Source organism: Scyliorhinus canicula, chromosome 18 (genome assembly GCF_902713615.1).
Source record: "Scyliorhinus canicula chromosome 18, sScyCan1.1, whole genome shotgun sequence".
In the NCBI taxonomy this organism is placed as follows: domain Eukaryota; kingdom Metazoa; phylum Chordata; class Chondrichthyes; order Carcharhiniformes; family Scyliorhinidae; genus Scyliorhinus; species Scyliorhinus canicula.
The window spans coordinates 53965658-53981384 of NC_052163.1; the positions used below are offsets into that span (position 1 = coordinate 53965658).

The following is a 15727-nucleotide window of genomic DNA, read 5'->3' on the forward strand; positions in this document are numbered from 1 at the left end:
GAATTCTCGTTCTTCTCCCATGTCCACAAGGCTTACTCCCAGATTGATTTTTTTGTCTTCAGCAGGGCGTTGATTCCGAGGGTGGTAGGCGCGGAATATTTGGCGATAGCCATCTCAGATCACGCTCCGCATTGGGTGGATCCAGAGCTGAGGGAGGGGAGGGACCAACGCCCAATGTGGAGGTTAGAGGTGGTGCTGCTGTCGGACGAGGAGGTATGCGGGCGGGTCCGGAGGTGCATAGAGGGGTATTTAGAAACTAATGATAATGGGGAGGTGCAGGTTGGGGTGGTCTGGGAGGCCCTGAAGGCAGTGGTTAGGGGGGGAGCTGATTTCGATCAGGGCATATAGGGAGAGGGGTGAGAAAAGGGAGAGGGAGAGGTTGGTGGAAGAAATGGTGAGAGTGGACAGGGAGTACGCGGAGGTCCCGGAAGAAGGGCTATTGAGGAAGCGTCGTCGTATCCAAGCGGAGTTTGATATATTGACCACCAGAGCGCAAGGGGCGGTATATGAATACGGGGAGAAGACGAGTCAGATGCTGGCGCACCAGCTCCGGAAGTGGGAGGCGGCGAGGGAGATAGGAGGAGTTCAGGATGGAGGAGGGAATCTGGTGCGGAGTGCGAGGGACATTAACGGAGTGTTTAGGACCTTCTATGAGGAATTATACCGGTCAGTGCCCCCAGTGGAGGAGGGAGGAATAGATCGCTTTTTGGGCAAGCTGGAGTTCCCGAGAGTGGAGGAGGAGCAGGTGGAGGGTCTGGGGGCGCCAATTGAACTGGAGGAGCTGGTTAATGCAATACGGAGCATGCAGTCAGGGAAGGCACTGGGACCCGATGGGTCCGCTGCTAGTGAGGACCTTAAATGAGGCAACGGAGGGGGGTGCTTTGCCCCCGATGATGTCCGGGGCGTTAATCTCATTGATTCTGAAGCAGGATAAGGACCCTCTTCAGTGTGGATCATATAGGCCGATTTCGCTCCTCAATGTGGATGCGAAACTGCTGGCCAAGATATTGGCCAGGAGGGTGGAGGATGTGGTGCCGCAGGTTATTCACGAAGATCAAACGGGTTTTGTGAAGGAGAGGCAGTTGAACATTAATGTGCGGAGGCTTCTCAATGTCATAATGATACCGGCGGTGGACGGGGAGGCGGAGATAGTGGCGTCGATGGATGCGGAGAAGGCCTTTGATAGGGTGGAGTGGGGATATCTTTGGGAGGTTTTGAAGAGGTTCGGGTTTGGAGAGAGATTTATTAGGTGTGTGAGGCTGTTGTACGATGCCCAGGTGGTGAACGTGGTGACGAATGGGAGGAGGCCGGAGAACTTTTGGTTGTACCGGGGGACGAGGCAGGGGCGTCCCCTGTCTCCCCTGCTGTTTGCGTTGGCGATCGAACCCCTGGCCATGGCGCTGAGGGAATCGAGGAACTGGAGGGGGATAGTGCGGGGGGGGGGGGGGGGGGGGGGGAGCATTGGCTGTCGTTGTACGCGGACGATTTATTGTTGTACGTTGCCTGACGGGGGAGGATGCCAGAGATGATGAGGATTCTTGGGGAGTTCGCTGGATATAAGCTCAACGTGGGGAAGAGTGAGCTGTTCGTGGTGCATTCGGGGGAGCAGGAGAGAGAGATGGGGATCTTCCGCTGAAAAGGGCAGAGAGGAGCTTCAGATACCTGGGGGTCCAGATAGCCAAGAGCTGGGGGGGCCCTGCATAGGCTCAACTTTACGAAGCTGGCGAAGCAGATGGAGGAGGAGTTTAGGAGGTGGGATGTGTTGCCACTCGCCCTAGCAGGCAGGGTCCAGTCGGTCAAAATGACGGTGCTCCCGAGGTTTCTGTTCCTATTCCAGTGTCTACCCATCATGATCCTGAAGGCTTTTTTCAGGAGGGTCAGTAGGAGTATTACGGGGTTTGTGTGGGCGCAGAAGACCCCGAGGGTGAGGAGGGTATTCCTGGAGCGGGGTAGGGAAGTGGGCGGGTTGGCGCTGCCAATCTGTGTGGGTATTACTGGGCTGCGAACGTAGCAATGATACGTAGGTGGGTGATGGAGGGGGAGGGGGCGGCATGGAAGAGGTTGGAGGCGGTGTCCTGTGTGGGCACGAGCCTAGAGGCGCTAGTGACGGTGCCGTTGCCGCTCCCCCCAGTAGTGGTAGTGGTGGCTACCCTCAAAATCTGGGGGCAGTGGAGGCGGCATAGGGGGTAAGTGAAGGCTTCAGTTTGGTCCCCGATATGGGGGAACCACCGGTTTGTACCGGGGAGGATGGATGGAGGGTTTTCGAGCTGGCACAGGGCAGGTATCAGGCGGATGTGGGACCTCTTTCTCGATGGCAAGTTTGCGACCTTAGAGGAGTTGGAGGGGAGGTGGGGTCTCCCCCCAGGGAATACCTTCAGGTATATGTAGATTAGGGCGTTTGTTAGGCGGCAGGTGGCAGAGTTTCCACTGTTGCCGCCAAGGGGGATTCAGGACAGGGTGCTCTCGGGGACGTGGGTCGGTGAGGGGAGGATCTCGGCAATCTACCAAGTGATGCAGGAGGGGGCGGAGGCCTCGGTGGAAGAGCTGAAAGAGAAGTGGGAGAAGGAGTTGGGAGAGCAGATCGATGAGGGAACATGGGCGGATGCTTTGGGGGGGGTGAATTCCTCCTCCTCTTGCGCACGGCTTAGTTTAATCCAACTAAAGGTGTGGCATAGGGCGCATATGACTGGGACAAGGCTGAGCCGGTTCTTTGGGGGGGAGGGGGGAGGACAGGTGTGGCAGGTGTTCGGGGAGCCCAGCAAACCACACCCACATGTTCTGGGCGTGTCCTGCGTTGGAGGGCTTTTGGAGGGGTGTTGCGGGGATCTTGTCAAGGGTGGTTGGCTCCAGGGTGAAGCCGGGCTGGGGGCTTGCATTTTCAGGGTAGCATTGGAGTCGGGAGTGCAGGAGCCGAAAGAGGCCAGTATTCTGGCCTTTGCGTCCCTGGTAGCCTGGCGCAGGATTCTTTTACAGTGGAAGGATGCGAAGCCCCCACGCGGAATCCTGGATCAATGACATGGCTGGGTTCATCAAACTGGAGAGGGTCAAGTTTGCCCTAAGGGGGTCGGTGCAAGGGTTCTTCCGGCGGTGGCAGCCATTTCTAGACTTCCTGGCGGAGCATTAGGGGGTGGTCAACTTCAGCGGCAACCCAGGGGGGGGAACGGGTGGGGGGGTTACTTGTTTGCTATGGGGGAATGGGTGTGTGGTTTCATGGTTTCATGCTCATTATTTTTGTTAATTTATTGATTTTGTATTGGGGGGGTTACTGTTTTTCTTTGTTTTGTTGGTTACAATTTGTTGAAAATTTGAATAAAAATTATTTTAAAAAAAAAATGGAAGGCAGAGGAAAGACCGAGGAGTGGAAAACTGGAGCCCAAGATCAGCAAAGACCGGAAGAAGACCAACCCGCCAGCCCCAGCAATGTGGCGCTCAGCGCAGCAAGGGTGGCGCAGTTCGATGGCAGGTATGCTATTTATGTGGCACTCACCTCAAAATCACGTGCACACTGAGGCCCGACTTGTGCACACCACTCATCTTTGAACGTGTTTCGTGCGCAAGGCTCAGCCTGACGCAACTAAAAGTGGTACATAGAGCCCACTTAACGAGAAACCGTATGAGTAGGTTCTTCCCGGAGGTGGAGGACAGATGTGAGCGGTGCCAAAGAGGCCCGGCCAACCACGCCCACATGTTCTGGTCTTGCCCCAGACTGGTGGAGTACTGGACAGCCTTCTTCGAGGCTATGTCCAAAGTGGTAGGGGTGAGGGTGGAGCCATGCCCGATAGTGGCGGTCTTCGGGGTTTCAGACCAGCCAGATCTATTCCTGGGGAGGAGGGCGGACGCCCTTGCCTTTGCCTCCCTGATCGCCAGCCGTAGAATCCTGTTTGGCTGGCGGTCAGCAGCACCGCCCAGAGCTGCAGACTGGCTGTCCGACCTCTCGGATTCTCTCCAAATGGAGAAAATCAAATTCGCCATCCGAGGGTCGGACGACGGCTTCCACAGAACGTGGGAGCCATTCATGCAATTGTTCCGGGACCTGTTTGTGGCCAACGTACAAGAGGAAGAATAGTCGGGGGAAGGTAGCTGGCGGGGAGGGGGGGAGGCTACGGGCTCGTTACGGGGGTTTGATGGCTAGCTAAGGCCCAAAACCAAACGAAATAAATGCCAATAAACATGTTGGGGAATGTAAAATATGTATGCCGGCGAAAAGGGGGAGGCCACAGTTATTACTACGAAGATGACGAGATTCCAGTGAGCAGCTGTTTTAATGAGCATTCATGAAATCTAAATGAATGCAAATGAAATTCACGCCGCCAGGCAGCGGGATTACCAGCCTGCTGTTAATCAGCCATCTAAAGATTCGCAAACTGTCTGTACGCTGGCGGGATTCCAACATTTTTCCTGCTGTTAGATTCTCCTCCCCTCGCCTCACCACAAAGCCCACTGTGGGTGGGATGGCAAACTTCCACCCCACAAGCTAGCTAAAGGAGAAAATTTAGCACTGCAGCAGAATGTCACTCACATATGCTTAGTACTGTGAATTTGTACAATTATTTACGGCTACAGTTCCAGACAAAATCTAACCTTTGGTAGTCAAAGCCAATTTCTACACCGTCAAGTACATTTGATACTGAGGGATTTTTTTCCGAGTCCTGAATTTGAATCGTGTTATGATAGTAACAGGTTCAATGTCAACTTGTTTCTTCATTCTGCTACCCCTCCCCCTTCCCAGTCTTGCTTCAAAACGGTAAGAGTGTACAAGAGAGTTCCCAATTTTGCTCTACTGACATTTTCCTGAGGTGTAACCAAATTTGTGAGAGCAGAAAGCGTGAAGAAGTGCCTGCATGAACCAAATATTACATAAGATTTGCTTTAATTCTTTACTTTAGGTTTCCATTGGAAACATATGCAGTGGTGGACTGGGTATAAAAATATTGGTTGCCAGGAGACAAAGGGGGCCCACCCACAACTACAATGCTATCATTTAATTTTCATAACGAATAAATAAAATTTTCAAAAAATACATATGGAAAAAAGGGTACAATTAACATTTTTGTGGAAAAAATGTGTATTTCTTAGTAATTACAGTGTACATGTACTGTACATATTACTGGCACTAGATACCAAATGTAAATACAGAATGTTATAATTGAATTTTTTATTTATTTTTTTTAATTTTAAGTAATTGGTTGATATTTTTAAATAGTTTGCTGCACAATTTACACATTAACAGATAGTTCAAAAGCACAATAGAGCATTGCATGCAGTCCACTATATTAAGAGCAATCGTTTGTGTTCGCTAGACGATTGTGCGAATCTGCCAATAATTGCTTCTGCATCCAATTCATCTAACAATTCCTTTTCAATGGATAGCAACATGTATGATTCCAAATTCTCCTCAGACAGCAAATTTCTTAACCTTGTCTTTATGATCTTTAGCTTTGAAAATATCCTCTCACATTGGACTTGAGTAACTGATAGTGTGCAGATGACTTTATAAAGTTCATAAAGGTTATCATATGCCTTGTCATGAAGTCTGTTGGATGCCAGAATTTTTAGTACACACGATGGGCAAGTGCTGCAAATTTTACAATTGTTGCAACTGGAATCCATATTCTCACCATCATTAAGCAATAGCTTTAATACATCAAAGTTTGAAGCAAAAGAAAACAATTCCAATATTACTTGATCTTTGCTGATTTGGGGAAACAGCTTAATAATACCTTCCAATGCTTCATCTTCAAGGCCCTTCTCTGCAATAGTTTTAAACTTTGCTGGGTCCAAGCAGGACAAATCTTTATACAACTGTTTGTGTTGTACAAAGCGTGATTCTAGTGAATGGACAATGCGATCCATTATTAGGTTAAACACATTTACTCGAAAATCAGCTAGAGAATCTGAGGAATTTCTTTCATCATCAATAAGCTCATCTGCCATTCTTTTCTTCTTCCTCTGCCTCTTAACTGGCAATGCTGTTTCCAACGCATCAATTTCCAATGTTTGATTTTCATCCATATTCATCTGTGAAATCCTGTCATTACATTTATTTACAAATTCCAAAGCCTTGCTGTGAACGTTATCAAATGTTCTTGTCTGTTCCTTCAACTTTGTTGTAGCTGAATCTACCAAACTCCATGCAGTAAACATATCTAAACCACTTGTCTGTAGATAACTTGATAAAGGGGTTGTAGTTTCAAATATATACAAGTAAGTAAATCCTGTCAATATGGTTTCAAACTTTAGAAGACTTTGAAGTAAAACATTTGCTTCATGTTTTGTTTTTGCATCAAACTTTTCTGAATCTTGTATCATTGATAAGTATGTCAATAGATTTACGAAGGTACTGGCAGCGTCATCATCAAAATGTCCAAATATAAGTGTTGCTGCATTGGATTTTCCTGACCACCTGGTCTCACCAATTAGCTTTGACCGTTTCATTTTTTTCTTGTCCTAGATGTTTTCCAACAACTTCTATCCATACAGCCATTCTCTTGTATGATGCTTTCACAAAAGTTGCTATATTCTGGAGCAAATTGAAAAAAGAAACTGCAGGCACACAACATTTTGTTCTTTCAGTTATCACCAAATTCAAGACATGGGCATAGCACCATATATGAACATGTTGATCAGCCACATCAGCAATTTTACTTTGTAAACCATTATACGGGCCATGGTAGCTTGCAGCACCATCTGTGCTATCAGATAAACATGTTTGGGGGTCAATTTTAAGATGCTGTAATGTTTCAATCAATAGATCAAAAAGTCCCTGTCCTGTACCATCATTACTTGGCACAACTGAAAGTAGTCGCTCACAGATAATACCTTTAAGCACATACCGAATAATAATGCTAAACTGATCGATGGATGAATTATCTTGTGTTGAATCAACCTGAATAGAATAATATTTTGCTTGAGAAACTTCATGACTAATTCTTTCTTGTATAATAGTCTTCATAATTTTGATTAACATGTTTATAGTTGTTTTACTCAGGTATGTAACAAGTCCACCACGGCCTTTACTTTGAGCCTTTCCTTGTTGCTCTAATCGTTTGATACTTTGTTTAGACTTGTTTTGCACTGCAGAAACATGAGCTGCCATAATGGGGTCATATTTTGCCATCAACTGCACTGTAGCTAAAAAATTGCCATGATTCAGAACCTCATTATCTAGAATGAGGAACATTATCTGTGACCTCGAAAAGGAAGTGCTTGCTTGCCTAACATCTTTATGATGTCTATAATCCTCATGACAATACTTCTCTGCTTCAATACTTCTTCTTTCCTTTTAATTAGTGATGCTGCAAAAAATGTATCTAAAGCGCCATCATTAACCACACTGATATATTGCTGAGCATTTCTGACATGTGTTGTTGTCGATTCATGTAAAGTCAAGCTCTGGCTAATACGCCTGTAGTCACTAAAGCCACGTACAAAGGGTGATGGATTACAAGTGTTGGGAAACTCAAAGGCTAAGCAGTATGAACAATATAAGCATCTATTTTCTTTGTTATATGTTAGCCATTTTCTTGGGACTGAGTCATTCATAATTTTCCTCTCATACAAACGAGCATCAAATGGCAGATCATCAAGTGGCTGAAGTGGATGTTCAGCAAAAAACTGTTTTAGCTTTGCTCGTGATGGATATAGGAAGATTCCAGTATGCTGCAACTACAGGCAGTACAGATGTTGCAACTACAGGCAGTACAGATACCGGAACAAGGAAGCCAGAAGAAATATTGGGCCTGGGTTGATTAGTAATGGATGCACTTGTATTTGTCTCTACATTCAAAGTAGCTCTTCTCTGTTCTTGTAACTCGCATGTCATTGCATCATCACCCTGAGCATTGTTTCTTGCTTCTTGATTATTTGTTGCAGAACTGGGTATTGATGTGGATTGTGCTTGTGGTATTATAAACTCTGTAATAGGCCTGCATCGCTTGGCTGATTCCTTCCTTTCTGCTTCTTTTTGTTCTTTGCGTTTTAGTGACCCAGATTTATGCTTTTTCTTTTCCATGCTGGTAGAGGTAATATTCCTGAAATAAAAACTTAATTAAAAATAGCCCACATTGGGAAAAATGAATATTGATGATTGCAAGAATAACTTGAAGGAACGCCAGCTAAACCCCTACTTGATAAAAAATATAAAATAACTTCAATAGGCTATGTTCATTAGTCAATACTACTGTGGCCTATGCAGCTTCAGTAGAGAAGACATTCCACTGTCCAGTGTTCACACCAGCAAGCAACTGAGACAACTGTTGAAACTTAAAAGTTTGGTCCGACTATAGTAAGACATTAAGAATGGTCCCACGACCAAAGTTAACATGTCCAGTTTGATACCAGTGTAGTGTTACAAGTCGCAACCCTTTGAGTTTACCGATCATGGCTTATCACTTCAATATCTTTGACCTCATGATTCACAGTCAAAAGTACCGCTTCTCCTTTTCGGTGACCTCACGACCCTATGTACTGCTTGATATCCTTTCAAGTTGCCGACCATCTCAAATCACGAACTGTAACTTTATCTTTAAATTCACACACTCTTGCTGAAAACGTGGATTTCCAACTATGTCCGACCCGGGTGAACCCCCCCACCCCCTCCCCCCCTCCACTCCTTTTCACATCCGTTTAACACTGCTTCGTTCCTTCATCCACTGAGTGATTATTTGTTTGTTTCTTTATTGCATTTTTATTTGGTAGTGCTCTTTTTAAAAACAATTATATTTATTAAGTTAGAATACAAATCTTCAGAGATTCACGGGCCCCTTCTTGGCTCTCCGGGCCCCGGACCGATGTACCGGCTGAACCAAGACTACTGCTTGACATCCTTTGAAGTTGCCGACCATCTCAAATCACGAATTGTAACTTTATCTTTAAATTCACACACTCTTGCTGAAAACATGGAATTTCCTTAATTATGCCCGACCCGGGCCCCCCTATTCTACATCCTTCCACTACCTCCCCTGCTTCATTCCTTTTCATGCACTGCTTATTTGTGTCCTGTTCTCTTTTTTTTCTTATTCCTTTTTATTACTAAAACAGTTGTCTGTGTTTGTTTCTTTATTGCATTGTTATTTGATATAGGGGGCCCACTTCATCAGGGACCCACTTGCCATCGGGCAAGCTGACACCCTGGCCAGTCCACCACTGACATATGTTCATCACAGAAAAAATGACTGATAAACTTGGTAAAGATTGGTTGACATTGATTGTAACCCAAGCATTTATATTGTTTAGTTCCTGTTTGAATTTCCTCCACTCACTGCGGCACTCTGTGTATTCATCTCAGCTTTTCTAGCATTAATATAAATGCACGTTAACACAATTCCAATTTTAGCAAAATGGGTGCTACTGTTCAATCACCTTTTGAGAATGAATGTGGGCAATTATAATTGTGGTCTAGTATTGGTGCTTCTGCATTGACTTTGCAAAAGGCTACTTTTTTTCCTCAGTTAGTCTGCGAACAAGTGACTGCGAAAAGAATCACGTCACAATTTATTTTAGTATTTCGTTTTTAGTCCTTTGTCAGTGTTTTACTGCTCAGGGAGCCTTGCTGCTAAATGGGCTGAGTAGATCTTTGGCATACCCGTCCTATGAACTTTACATATTGGAAAGCTTTCAAAAATCCCAGCAATGATAAACTTAGCATTTTAAAGGCACTTCGGCAATGCTGCCCCTGCTGTGCTTGCAGCCAAACCGTTACATATCCTCACTGAACCAGACTTTGTGCTGTTACGAACATTTAGGTGATTATGCACTGAGGTTCCAAATTTAAAAAAAGGCATTATTCCAAAAGGGAAAAGCAAGACAAATACTTGATAATGTTGTGATACATAATGTTTTGTTAAACAATTTCTTAGCATAGCGTACAGCATTGAAAAAATGAAAATCGTTTATTGTCACGAGTAGGCTTCAATTAAGTTACTGTGAAAAGCCCCTAGTCGCCACATTCCGGTGACTGTCTGGGGAGGCTGTTATGGGAATCGAACCGTGCTGCTGGCCTGCTTTAAAAGCCAGCGATTTAGCCGAGTGAGCTAAACCAGCCAACTAAACCACTCCAACTGCATTTTAAAGATGAGTTGATCCTTTTCCACTTGACGCAAGGCAAACGTGGCTATAAGCAAAATATTTGTGTTGCTACCAAATGTAATGATGTCCACAGGCATGAATGCCCTTTAATGCTTCATCGAGGTCAGTACATAAATCTGCGTAAAATTTAATGCAGTTTAGATTTAAATTAAGTTTTTGAGCCGAAAGGAAATAAACAGGGCTGGATTTTCCGATTACCAGACTAAGTGCTGACGGCAGAAAAAACGGCGCAACAGCTGCACCGATTCCGAGACCTGCAGCGGCCATGCCGTGCAACATGGCGCCGGCTGCGCACGGACAGAGCCTGAAATCAACCGAAATTTGAGCCACATAAGGAGATATTCGGACAGATGACAAAAAGTTTGGTTTTAAGAAGCTCAGCTCCGGATCACTGTCAGTGTGGAGTACACACATTCTCCTCATGTCTGTGTGCGTCTCACCCCTACAACCCAAAGATGTGCCTTGTAGGTGGATTGGCCACACTAAATTGTCCCTTAATTGGAAAAAGAGAATTGGGTACTCTAAATTTACTTTAAAAAACCACTGAAGAGTACAGAGATCAGGAAGGGCTGTCAGGGTGGAAAATGTTCCAGAAATAGGAATGTAAGAACAGGGGGAGACCATAGGCCCTTCAAGCCTGCTCAACAATCCAATGTGATCATGGCTGATCTGTGACCTGACTCCATACATTCATTCACCTCTCCATCCCCCACTCTAACCCCTATATTCCTTAATAATTTCAGATAACAAAAAAAAAATCTATCTCAGGTTTAAAATTTATAATTGATCTAGTTTCAATGTGTGGAAGAGAGTTCCAAACTTCCACCACTGTTGTGTGGAAGTGTTTCCTAATTGCACTCCTTGAAGGCCTGGCCCTGACATTTGCGAATGCCCTTGAGTCCCAGACTCCCTAACCAGTGAAAATATTTTCTCTATCTATCCTATTTTCTCTCCTTTAATTATATATTGAAACTTTGATTAAATCACCCGTAAGCTTTAAAATTGCAGGAAATTCAGTCTTAACTTGTGAAATCCCGCATTGTAGTTTGACAGCTCAAGCCCAGGTATCATTCTGGTAAAGTTGCATTGAAATCGCTCCAAGGCAAGTATATTCTTGGTCAGGTGTGATGCCTAGAACTGCTCACCAAGTGTGATGGAACCAGGGATTTGTATAGCTGAATCATAACTTCAATCCCACTGTATTCTATTCCCTAAATATAAAGGCCAGCATTCCATTATCCTTTTTGATCATATTCTCAACCTATCCATGACATTTTAATGATCTATGTACATAGAGGCCAAAGTCTTTTTGTACCACTACTGTTTCCAGCCATTCATCATTTAGAAAGGACGCTCTCTTGTCTTTTTTAGATCCAAAATGGATGACCTCACATTTGCCCAGATTGAAAAACAATTGTCACAGTTTTGGCTATTCACTTAATCTATCGATATTCCTTTATACATTTATGCTTCAATACATTCTGCTAATAATACCTACTTTTGTGATGTCAATAAATTTGAAAATGTGGCTTTCTATCCCATCATTCAAGTTGTTCATAAATTTGCTGAAACACAGATATTTACTGGATTCCATTAATCACATCCTGCCAATTATTAATTGTAGGCATTCATAATTTCCCAATGAAAGATGATAACCTACCTAGCCTATGTTCACTTGCTTTCCTCACTCACCCTTCTTAAATAATGGAGTGCATATCAATTTTCCAGTTATTTTATTCGTTCATGGGACATGGGCATCGCAGGCTGTGCCAGCATTTATTGCCCATCCCTAATTGCCCTTGAGGGGACAGTTAAGAGTCAACCACATTGCTGTGGGTCTGGAGTCACATGTAGGCCAGACCAGGTAAGGACGGCAGATTGCCTTCCCTGAAGGGCATTAATGAAGCAGATGGGTTTTTACAACAATCAACAATGGTTCATGGTCACTTAGACTTTTAATTCCAGATTTTTATTAAATTCAAATTTCACCAGTGGTGGGATTTGAACCTGAGTCCCCAGAGCATTAGTCTGGGTCTCTGGTTTCCTAGCCCAGTGACAATACCACTACGCTACTGCCTTCCGAAAGGAATAGCTCCTGAATTGAGAGAACTTTAAAAGATTATAGTGTGGGATTGTGAAATTTCTTCACCCAATGGTCCTCAACGATAGTGAGTGAAAATCTCCACTTCTGACCTTATAATGGTGCAAAGGTCATTGATGAAGCAACTGGAGATGGTTAGGCCTGGGTTCTACCCTGAAAACTCCTGCAGTGATATCTTGAGACTGAGATGGTTGGCTTCCAGCAACAACAACCATCTTACTTTGTGCTGGGTATGACTCATATGTTTATGCTGTCTTGCACCTTTGTAGTCATTCATGTTCTTTTATTTTCTTTTCACATGTGGGGGGGGTGATGGGGGGAAATTTTCCTAAGCCCTCACACAGTGTGTTTCTCAGCAGCGGGAGGTGGCACGCGCAGTGAGCTGGCGGTAGGATCGTCTGGCCCAGCTGTTGTCAATGGAATTTCCCATTGAATCCACCCCTCATTGCCAGGGAACCCAGGTTCGGGGTTCGCCAATGGCAGGACCGGAAGATTCCGCCGTATTGTGCTTTTCTCTTCGGGGTACAACTTTTGATTCTGTAGCATCTGAAATTCTTCTTGAACACCTTCTGCTGACCTTATGATTTTACCCATTAACAGACTTGCCCAGTTTACCATGAACATTCTTTCTCACATTCCATTGAAGTCAGCTGTAACTAATCCCAGAATATTCACAGTAACATAGTAGAATTTGAAACCGTAGGTGAAAATTTTTAAACTGCCGCATTTTGCTCAGCCTGGGTCTCATTGAGTTGAAGGCAGCGTTAATTAAATTTAGACTCTTATTGTGACTTGGAAGAGTTGGAAAATAAAGACAATTTTTAAATTGGGCCATTGCTGGGGAGTCGATGCAAGTCGGCAAACACATGGTGATGGTGAATGAGACTTCCAGTCATTAGGATACTGACAGTAAAGTTTTGGATAGGCTCAAGTGTATGTAGGATAATGTGCAAATTTTAAAAACAGAATTAATCAGAACTAGCATTGAATTACTTAACAAATGTTAATAGTTACTTTGAATGTATTTCAAAATTATACTGCACTCAAGGTTTGTTGTGATGAATGACCTCCCAGACACTGAGATGTTTAGCAGCTTGAACGTAAACACCGTTGGGCCAGTAAAATACATCATAGTAGATTTGGGGCATTTGTGATTCCATGGTTTGGCAGTATTAATGTGTTTTTATTAATCCATTCAACCATTCAGTTAGGACAGGTAATCCGAAATAGTAAATGCAAAGTTTTGTGAGTGCAGGAAATCTGGAATATAGAACATAGAACAGTACAGCGCAGTACAGGCCCTTCGGCCCACGATGTTGCACCGTCCTGTGAAACCCTTCTGAAGTCCCTCTACACTATTCCCTTATCATCCATATGCCTATCCAATGACCATTTGAATGCGTTTAGTGTTGGCGAGTCCACTACTGTTGCAGGCAGGGCATTCCACGCCCTTACTACTCTCTGAGTAAAGAACCTACCTCTGACATCTGTCCTATATCTATCTCCCCTCAATTTAAAGCTATGTCCCCTCGAGCTGGACATCACCATCCGCGGAAAAAGGCTCTCGATGTCCACCCTATCTAATCCTCTGATCATCTTGTATTCCTCAATTAAGTCCCCTCTTAACCTTCTTCTCTCTAACGAAAACAGCCTCAAGTCCTTCAGCCTTTCCTCATATGATCTTCCCTCCATACCAAGCAACATTCTTGTAAATCTCCTCTGTACCCTTTCCAATGCTTCCACATCCTTCCTATAATGTGGCGACCAGAACTGCACACAATACTCCAAATGCGGCCGCACCAGAGTTTTGTACAACTGCAACATGACCTCATGGCTCCGAAACTCAATTCCTCTACCAATAATAACCGAATGTGTTAGAAACACTCAGCAGATCTGGCAGTATTGGTGGAGAGGAAAAACAATTTTCCACCAGTCACCAGATCTGCTGAGTATTTCCACTATAGTTTCTGTTTTTTAATCCTAAATACTGTAGTGTTCCTCTCTCAATGTAAGCAGTTTTGCAATGTTGTATTTTTCTCTCTCTGCATTTATCTTCAATTGCAATTAGGCTATTTGCTATAGTTTGGAGAAGAATGTCACATTGAGTGCTGGTTTCATTTGGTTTCACGGGTTGCTATAAGAAATACAATCATGCAAATGTTAACCAACATAACCGAGGCAGCAGTCAACCATTGAAATAAATTATTCACCTCAGAAGATGAATATTATTATTATTAAACTAGGCTGCCCAAAACAGCCTGCCTTAATGTACTTAAAGTTTCATATTCAAAGTTGTCATTTCCTATTGCAATGGACATCCAGTAAGGCCTCAACTTCAGGAACAAGGGATTTTCTGGGGGAAATTATTCAAACCGAAAAGTACCCTTAATAGTGAAAATGTCAGTCCCTCAATTTTGGAACAGAGTTTTAGGGGAACAATAGGGTTTGTGTGGACAATCAATTTGAATTTGATTTTTTTTTGGGGGGGGGGGGGGAGGGGGGCCATACAAGCAAGGATGGAGATGGATTAAGCCCTGTCCATTCTGCGCGTTGGTTTTATAACTCTTGAGAAAGGAATTATTTTTTAAAAGTACAGACAAGCTCCGTATCTAATTATGTCTAAAATTTTGCCCGCTGAATCCCTGTTGCATATTCACTTCGACTGAAATGACTTGAGACATACGCCAAACCGCTGTTGTTCCTTTTTCCTGAGCGATTAATGCATGTCAGAAATTGAGACAATTAAAGTAGCAATTCAGTGAATAATCCACTTTTGAAATGTTCGTTTCAGCTTGTGTGAGACGAAGGGAATGCCTGTTGTACATTTATATAATCAGGCATGGTGAACTGTATATTGGAAATTAAATTTTTTTCAGGTTTCTGCATTGGAAATCTGACACCAGCCTGTCAGAGAGCCTCTTGGACAGATATAGTAACTCACTGAATTGGCGGATATTTAACAAGCTATTAATAGCATTCCCTGCAAATATGACATCTGGTATCTTTCGCTGATAATCGAAACCTATTTATTACCGTACAGAGGATCAATTTGCTGTATGTGCAAAAAGCGAGAAGATTACTCGGCACTCAGATAGATACTGGAGATCTGACTGAACAGGTTGATTAAAGCAGGGAGGCAGCAGCATCTGGGGAACAGTAACAACACGGCCACCCGAGCCCAGGGAGCCAGTCGAGGTAATGCAATGTCTATCTAAAATGTGCGGGCTGCATATTCGATCGTATATAATCCAGTTCGGATATTCGATTATATTCAAAGGACTAATTCAAAAATTGTTTGTATCAGAGTTGAATTAGCCTCCTCGGGGTGTCAGACCATGCAGAAACCTGAATATCGAGAAGACTCGTATTGACGATCTGATTCGTTAAAGCTGATTTGTTAGAGCTTTTAAAGGCATTTTTAAGAGTTATATTTTTTGCGGACTTAAAAGGACAGGGGGTGGGGGGCGGTTAAATCTAGCAGTTGGCCAAAGCGATACATTGGCGGGAAGTATTTGTATCAAACATGTTTCAGGCGTTCTG

General features: G+C 44.0%; 1 protein-coding gene and 1 long non-coding RNA gene across 5 annotated transcripts in view; both read left to right on the top strand.

Moving 5' to 3' along the window:
- LOC119953348 (myosin-4-like) overlaps nt 1–15727 on the top strand; it is a 288309-nt gene that overhangs the window by 140157 nt on the left and 132425 nt on the right. The gene's annotated exons all lie outside the window — the stretch shown is intronic.
- Nucleotides 15232–15727, top strand: part of LOC119953350 — a 33492-nt gene continuing 32996 nt past the window's right edge. For all 4 annotated transcript variants that reach the window (XR_005457999.1, XR_005458002.1, XR_005457998.1 and 1 more), the window contains exon 1: nt 15232–15382. This is a non-coding gene — a long non-coding RNA (uncharacterized LOC119953350). The remainder of the gene's footprint in view (nt 15383–15727) is intronic.